The following is a 6000-nucleotide window of genomic DNA, read 5'->3' on the forward strand; positions in this document are numbered from 1 at the left end:
TGATCAGCGCCTGGATCCACAGCCTGGCAAGACACTAAGCAGGTCATCCAGTCACACTCTTCCTAGACAACTGACCTACAGAACAGTGAGCCAATGAAAGGGTTTTTGTTTGTTTGTTTGTTTGTTTGTTTGAGATGGAGTCTTGTTATTATTGCCATAACAAACCATATCCCATAAACATGCCATATTTGGACCTTTTGGGTTCTGCAAATTCAAAGCAGGAAAATTGGAATGCAGCTTCAGTTAAGTGTTTATTTAGTAAAAACATGTCCTGGCAGTATTTGTTACTTTGTGACATTGGGCACGTAATCTCTCTGTAAGCCTCCGTTTTCCCATCTGCAAAACAGCCACAATATAGGTGTGGTAGGGTTTAAATGAGATACTACATATAGTACTTTTTTCTTTCCTCTTTTTTTTTTTTTTCCCCCGAGACAGGGTTCTTGTCGCCCAGGCTGGAGTACGGTGGCATGATCTCGGCTCACTGCAGCCTCCTCAACTTCCTGGGCTCAAGCAATCCTCCCACTTCAGCCTCCTGAGTAGCCGGGACCACAGAAATGCGCCACCATGCCTTGCTAATTTTGTTACTTTTTTGTTGAGAGGGGGTTTCTCCATGTTTCCCAGGCAGGTCTTGAACTTCTAAGCTCAAGCAATCCATCCACCTTGGCCTCCCAAAGTGTATAGAAAGCGTGAGGTCCTCTTAGGACAGTCCCCGATGCACTACTTTTTAGAAATCATCTTCACATATATGCATGTAAGATGGAAAAAACAACCAACACATGAAACACAGCCTTTTTCTACCCCTCAACTGCAAGTATTCTGATATTGACTAGTGGGTGGGCATTGCCCCCTCTTCCTTTATAAAACCTATACTTTATCAGGTAGATGTGATAATCAATTGGGAGGACCCCTGGAGAAGTGGGGTGAGAGATTCATGTAGATAAGGTGGGTGGATGTAGATATTCATGTAGATATTCAATGGATAAGGTGAGAGAAAGAGGGGTAAGAGATATATTTTGGCTGGGTGTGGTGGCTCGTGCCTGTAATCCTAGCACTTTGGGAGGCTGAGGCAGGCAGATCACTTTAGCTCAAGAGTTCAAGACCCGCCTGGGCAACATGGCTAAACTCCATCTCTACTAAAAATACAGAAATTAGCTAGGCATGGTGGCGCACACCTGTAGTCCCAGCTACTCAGGAGGCTGAGGCAGGAGAATTGCTCGAGCCCAGGAGGTAGAGGTTGCAGTGAGCTGAGATGGCACCATGGCACTCCAGCCTGGGTGACAGAGCCAGACCCTGTCTTAAAAAAAGAAAGAAAAGAAAGAAAGAAAATAGAAAGAAAAAAGAAAAAGAGTAACTTTACAGCAGAGAAATCTGGCAAACATAACCTCAGGCAGGTGATCAAGGTCAACACCTTGATGAACCCTTCATATGACTTAATGAGAATGGCACTTTACCTCTGTGATCTCCTTTACAAAAAATGTTTCATTCAGTCCAATCATGAGAGAAACATCAGACAAGTCCTTATGGAAGCATAGACTACAAAATACCTGACCAATCCTCAAAACTGCCAAAGTCAGGCCGAGCTTGGTGGCTCATGCCTGTAATCCCAGCACTTTGGGAGGCCGAGGTGGGTGGATCACTTGAGGTCAGGAGTTCGAGACCACCCTGGCCAACATGGTGAAACCCTGTCTCTACTAAAATACAAAAATTAGCCAGGCATGGTGGCGCATGCCTGTAATCCCAGCTAGTTGGGAGGCTGAGACAGGAGAATCGCTGGAACCCAGGAGGCGGAGGTTGCAGTGAGCTGAGATTCAGCTACTGCTCTTAAGCCTGGGTGACAGAGAGAGACTCCATCTCAAAATAAATAAATAAAGAGCCACCATGCTGGGCCTAGGCCTATTATTATTATTATTTTGAGACAGAGTTTCGCTCTTGTTGCCCGGGCTAGAGTGCAATGGTGTGATCTCAGCTCATTGCAACTTCTGCCTCCTGGGTTCAAGGAATTCTCCCACCTCAGCTTCCCAAGTCACTGGGATTACAGGCGCCCACCACCACGCCTAGCTAATTTTTGTATTTTTAGTAGAGACGGGGTTTTACCACGTTGGCCAGACCAGTCTCAAACTCCTGACCTCAGGTGACCTGTCTGCCTTGGCCTCCCAAAGTGCTGGAATTACAGGCATGAGCCACCGCCCCCGACCTAAAAGGTTTATTTTTAAAAATCTGAGAGGAAAGGAATTTTAAGACATTTCACTGTAGGTAATAAATTCTGTCCTCTTTAATGTTTTTTGGGAAACGGAAATAAGGATCAGAATTATTTTAATTACATTTTCCTTGCTGAACTATGTCGTATTCTTTTTTTTAGAGACTGCTTTATTTTAGAGGCTGAATTTTGCTTTGTCACACAGGCTGGAGTGCAGTGGCTCAATCATAGCTCATGACAACCAGTGACTCCTGGGCTCAAGTGATCCTCCCATCTCAGCCTCCTGCGTAGATAGGTTCAGGTGCATACCTCCAAGCCTACCTAATTTTTTTTTTTTTTTTTTTTTTTTTTTTTGAGACGGAGTCTTGCTTTGTCCCCCAGGCTGGAGTGCAGTGGCCGGATCTCAGCTCACTGCAAGCTCCGCCTCCCGGGTTCACGCCATTCTCCTGCCTCAGCCTCCCGAGCAGCTGGGACTACAGGCGCCCACCACCACGCCCGGCTAACTTTTTTTTTTTTTGTATTTTTAATAGAGACGGAGTTTCACCGTGTTAGCCAGGATGGTCTCGATCTCCTGACCTCGTGATCCGCCCGCCTCGGCCTCCCAAAGTGCTGGGATTACAGGCGTGAGCCACCGCGCCCGACAAGCCTACCTAATTTTTAAATTATTTTTGTAGAGACAGGGTCTTGCTATGTTGCCCAGGCTGCTCTCGAACTCCTGGGCTCAATCCTTTTGCCTCAGCTTCCCAAAATGCTGGGACTACAGGCATGAGCCATGGTGCCCAGTCCATGAACTATTTCTTTTAATGCAACATAGTAGCCAGGTGTGATGGCTCACACCTGTAATCCCAGCACTTTGGGAGGCTGAGGTGGGAGGATCTCTTAAGGCCAGGAGTTCAAAACCAGCCTGGGCAACATAGTGAGACTCCCATCTCTACAAAAATAAAATTAAAATTAACTGGGCATTGTGCCTCATGCCTGTAGTCCCAGCTACTCTGGAGGCTGACGCATGAGGATTGCTTGAGCCTAGGAGTTCAAGGCCATACTGGGTAACATAAGGAAATCCCATCTCCACAAAAAGTTTTAAAAAATTGCCGGGCATGGTGGCACAAACCTGTGGTCCCAGCTACTTGGGAAGCTGAGGCGGGAGAACTGCTTGCGCCTGGGAGGTCGAGGATGCAGCAAGCTGTGATTGAACCGCTGTACCCCAGCCTGGGTGACAGAACAAGACCCTGTGACATAAATAAATGAATAAATAAGAAAGAAAGAAAGAAAGAAAGAAAGAAAGAAAGAAAGAAAGAAAGAAAGAGAGAACGAGAGAGAGAGAAAGAGAGAGAGAAGGAGGGAGGGAGGGAAGGAAGGAAGGAAGGAAGGAAGGAAGGAAGGAAGGAAGGAAGGAAGGAAGGAAGGAAGGAAGGAAAGAAAGAAAAATGCAACATGGCTCGAAACCTGGGCTTCTTAGGGCTGGAGATCTACCCAGCATCCTGAAACTCTGGAGAACACAAGAAGGATGACTGCATCTTGGGAATGTTCTGGAAGCCTCACATATGCTAGAAGTGAGGACAGAATGTCAGAGCAGTTGACTGAATCCCCTTCCGGTTCCCAAGTGAGACTGAATCCCTTAAATTAAAAGAGCTTGGCCAGGCGTGGTGTCTCACGCCTGTAATCCTGGCACTTTGGAATGCCAAGGCGGGTGGATCACTGAGGCCAAGAGTTTGAGACTAGCCTGGCCAACATGGTGAAACCCCATCTCCACTAACAATACAATTAGCAGGATGTAGTGGTACACACCTGTAATCCCAGCTATTCAGGAGGCTGAGGCAGAAGAATTGCTTGAGCCTGGGAGGTGGAGATTGTAGTTAGTGGAGATCACACCACTGCACTCCAGCCTGGGTGACAGAGCAAGATTCCGTCTCAAAAAAAAAAAAAAAAAAGGGCTGGGTGCAGTGGCTCACACCTGTGCCTGTGATCCCAACACTTTGGGAGGCCAAGGTGGGTGGATCACCTGAGGTCAGGAGTTCGAGACCAGCCTAACCAATGTGGTGAAACCCTGTCTCTACTAAAAATACAAAATTAGCTGGGCGTGGTGGCCTGCACCTGTAGTTCCAGCTACTTGGGAGGCTGAGACAGGAGAATTGCTTGAATCCAGGAGGTGGAGGTTGCAGTGAGCCGAGATTGCATCACTGCGTTCCAGCCTGGGCGACAGAGCAAGACTCCATCAAAAAAAAAAAAAAACATAACAAAACTTCCACTCTAATGGCTCCCTTGGCTGACACATAACCAATCTATGATGGAATCCAATTACAGAAACAAAGATGAAAAATAACCACATTTGACTCACAGGAACCTGGGATTGGACTTTGTGGGGTCTGAAGTGCACTTGTCCACGTGGCCGGTTTAGGCACTTTCCAAATCTGCTTCAGTGCCAGTAACTTACTCTTTTTCTGCAGAGCAAGGAGTGAGCAGTCTGTGCAAAAAAGAATTCACACGACAGGCCTGAGGGTGATATCCATAGAAAGTCTACTGGCCAGGTTGGCCCATGGCTGTGCCTGGAAACTTGGACTTCTGCAGTGTTCCCAGCATTTCCAGAACTGATAGAACTGATCAGAGTGATGGACTATGCCTGAACTATTTGTACATACAATGTGGTTCATGAGAGTCTGGAAATTTGGTATGAGCTAGGCAGAGGGTACTTATGTGACTGGCTCCCAGTAAAAACTGAGTTACTTGGTGACTGAGTTCTAACAAACTTCCCTGGTTGATAAATATCACAAGTATTGCCACAACTTGTTGCTGGAGGAATTAGGTGTGTCCTATATGATTCCACCAGGAAATAACTCCTGGGAACTTGGCCCTGGTTTCTTCCAGACATCACCCCATGTGTTTTTTCCCTTTGCTGATTTTGCTTTCTATCCTCTGGCTGTAATAAATCATAGCCCTGAGCTGGGGATGGTGGCTCACATGTGTAACACTAGCACTTTGGAGGCTAAGGTGGGTGGATCACTTGAGGCCAGAAGTTTGAGATCAGCCTGCACAATAAAGTGAGATCACATCTTAAAAAAAAAAAAAAAAAAGAGCTAGGCATGGTGGTGCCTGCCTGTAGTCCCAGCTACTCAGGAGGATGAGGTGGGAGGATCACTTGAGCCGGGATCAAAGCTGCAGTGAGTCGTGATCGCGTCACTGCACTCCAGCCTGGGTGACAGAGTGAGACCCTGTTTCACAAAAATAAAAATGTATATTATAGCCATGAGTATAGCTATATGCTGAATCCTGAGAATCCTTCCAACGAATCATTGAGTTTGGGGGGTGGTCTTGGGGACCCTTTGTATTCTTATCTATAAAATTAGACTATTCTTTTTTTTTTTTTTTTTTTTTTTTTGAGACGGAGTCTCACGCTGTTGCCCAGGCTGGAGTGCAGTGGCGCGATCTCGGCTCACTGCAAGCTCCGCCTCCCGGGTTCCCGCCATTCTCCTGCCTCAGCCTCCTGAGTAGCTGGGACTACAGGCGCCCGCCACCGCGCCCGGCTAATTTTTTGTATTTTTAGTAGAGACGGGGTTTCACTGTGGTCTCGATCTCCTGACCTTGTGATCCGCCCGCCTCGGCCTCCCAAAGTGCTGGGATTACAGGCTTGAGCCACCGCGCCCGGCCTAGACTATTCTTATCTATAAAACTAGCATAAAGATTTTCCCTGATTCAAATCTTTATTGGGAGAGTCACAGAGGAAAGTATGGTTAGCTCCATTTGATCACTGAGAAAACATGCACAGAAAAGATAGGCAACATGTGTGAGGTTTTGCAGCTAAGATG

Source organism: Macaca thibetana, chromosome 9, assembly GCF_024542745.1.
Source record: "Macaca thibetana thibetana isolate TM-01 chromosome 9, ASM2454274v1, whole genome shotgun sequence".
Classification (NCBI taxonomy): domain Eukaryota; kingdom Metazoa; phylum Chordata; class Mammalia; order Primates; family Cercopithecidae; genus Macaca; species Macaca thibetana.